Source organism: Mandrillus leucophaeus, unplaced genomic scaffold (assembly GCF_000951045.1).
Source record: "Mandrillus leucophaeus isolate KB7577 unplaced genomic scaffold, Mleu.le_1.0 Scaffold288, whole genome shotgun sequence".
In the NCBI taxonomy this organism is placed as follows: Eukaryota; Metazoa; Chordata; class Mammalia; order Primates; family Cercopithecidae; genus Mandrillus; species Mandrillus leucophaeus.
In genome coordinates, this window is record NW_012103009.1 from 1,420,049 (window position 1) to 1,422,751 (window position 2,703).

The window sequence follows — 2,703 nt, forward strand, 5'->3', positions numbered from 1 at the left end:
TTTTTTTTGAGACGGAGTCTCGCTCTATCACCCAGGCTGGAGTGCAGTGGTGGGATCTCGGCTCACTGCAAGCTCCGCCTCCCTGGTTCATGCCGTTCTCTTGCCTCAGCCTCCCGAGTAGCTGGGACTACAGGTGCCGCCACCACGCCTGGCTAAGTGTTCGAATTTTTAGTAGAGATGGGGTTTCACTGTGTTAGCCAGGATGGTCTCAATCTCCTGACCTCGTGATCTGCCCGCCTCGGCCTCCCAAAGTGCTGGGATTACAGGTGTGGGCCACCGCGCCCAGCCCCATCTCTTTTCTCTAAGTAGGAGAGTCTGTGCCTTTTAGTTGTATTTTGGTAACAGAAGTGTGTGGTCTGAGTCTCACCCTATTTTGTTTTCTATTTGCTGTCTCCCATTTCTTCTCTTTCTTTCGGGACAGTCCTCGGGAGTCTCGGCCTGTGTGTGCTGTGTTGCTTGTCACCTTTAATCATTCCGGATGCTCCACTCTTGTTACATTCCACTAAAAACTAACTTGTGTTTAAGACGGTGCTGTGAGCCCTGCTGGCTTTGAGAGTGTTCCCTGCTCCAAACATTAAGGATGCGAAATCACATGAAGAGAGTGAGAATGGAAAATACACGTGCGCTGCAAACATCCCCGTCCAAGGGGAAACACGCAGCCCTCCGTGGGCTGCAGCAGACAGTTGCCCAGTGCTGAGCGAGGGCCAACGTGGGGCTCAGGGTCTGGACATGGTCAGGAACGAGGGGCCATGTCCACCGCCACAGGGGCCACGCCAGGTTACGCTTAAAGCTAGAGCCCTGTGGAGCAATTCCACTTTCTAAAAGAACCTGAAACCTGGCGAAACTGCCCTGAGTGTGGGTTATTTGCTTTTTAAGGCTGTGCTGCTTGGGGCAGGAGAGAGGGGATGCGCTGCTTGGGGCAGGAGAGAGGGGATGCGCTGCTTGGGGCAGGAGACAGGGGATGCGCTGCTTGGGGCAGGAGACAGGGGATGCGCTGCTTGGGGCAGGAGAGAGGGGATGCGCTGCTTGGGGCAGGAGAGAGGGGATGTGCTGCTTGGGGCAGGAGACAGGGGATGTGCTGCACAGCAGGGCGTGGGCAGGTGCCTGCCGTTTGCACGGCTGCAGGCAGAAGGTCCGGGTATTGTTCCAGGGTCCTTCGTCCCTGGAGCTTCGAGAACCTCAGGTCAGGAGACCACTGTGAGCCCCACCAGGCCAACCCCCCTCACCTGCCCTTCTTGCTCTTCACTTTCATCGCCCGGGACCAGGGTGGCTGCCTCCGATCCTCCAACAGCTTCTTCTCCACCAGCTCCCCAGAGGCTTTGCCCTTAGGTGCTGCCTGGAAGGAAGAAACTTGCAGCCTAGACCCTGTGCTGAGGCTGGGCTCTGCGGAGCTCCGCCCCTGCCCAGTGATCCCGGAGGAGAGGGTGGCTGGCTCCATGTCTGCAGGACACGTTCTCCCTGAAGGGTGAACCACACCAGGGGGATTCAGCCGCAGCGAGTGGATGTGTTCGTGGTTCAGTCAGGGAGTGGTGGGTAATATCTTGCCAGCCACACGGAGCTTGGTGTATGTCAGTGTAGGCAACACGGGTGCATCACGTGTTTTCATATCGAAGACAGGAAGGCGCATGGCTATTTCCAGTCTGAAAGAGATCTTTTCAGATGATGCCCTGGAAATAGGGTGCTCACCAGCTACTTCATCTCGGTGTTGCAGTAACTCTGCAAGGCCATGGCCTCGGTAAAGAGCACTCCTCTTGATATATTTAGGTTTGAGCTTCCACACACACAAGTCATTTTAGGTTCTCGGTTGCTTTCTTCATGTAAAGGGAGGATCGCAAAGATCTTGTTTAAATGCATGCGGTCGTTTCTGCTTTGGGGACTCCAGAAGCACTCTGAAAAGATAATGGTGATTTTTAAAACGAACTCTCTGTTGGCCGTAGAATGATGCTTCAGTTTGTGCTTCCTGTTGCCTTGGATACCGCCAGGAAAAGCTCCAACTACCCCAGGGCTCTGTGTCCATCTCCACCCACAAAATAGCTGCTGAAAACTCCCAGATGGGGGCTTGCTGCCAGGACACGGCTTTCCGGGGGCAGCAGCATCTTCCTCTGCCCTTCTGAACGAAGGAAACCCGGGGGTGTGTCTGCCCAGGGGGCTCAACCCAGGTGAGAATCTGGACAGTCACCTGGCTTACACCGAATCTACCCAGGGATGAGGCCTAGAAGTCGGCTCCAGGAATAATTACCTACCTTCTCCTACTGCCATGCTTTGTCTGCATGCAAATTCTGCACATGTCTGTTGGATGGATGACTGGGTGAATGGGTAGATGGATGGGTGAGTGGAGGATGGATGGATGGAGGGATGGGTTTATGGGTGTATGAAAGGATGGATAAGTGAATGGGTGGATGGATGGGTGGATGGATTGACAGATGAATAATGGATTGATGGATAGATGGAGTGATGAATGAAGGAGGGATGGATGGGTGAATGGGTGGATGGATGGATGGGTGGGTAGATGGATGAATGGAGAGATTAAGGGATGGAGGGATGAGTGAGTGGATGAATGGATGGATAGATGGGTGGGTGGATGAATGGGTGGATGGATGGATGGACAGATGGATAGGTGGATGGATGAATGGGTGAATGAATGGATGGATGGATGGATGGATGGGTAGATGGGTGCATAGATGAGTGGATGGAGGGATGGAT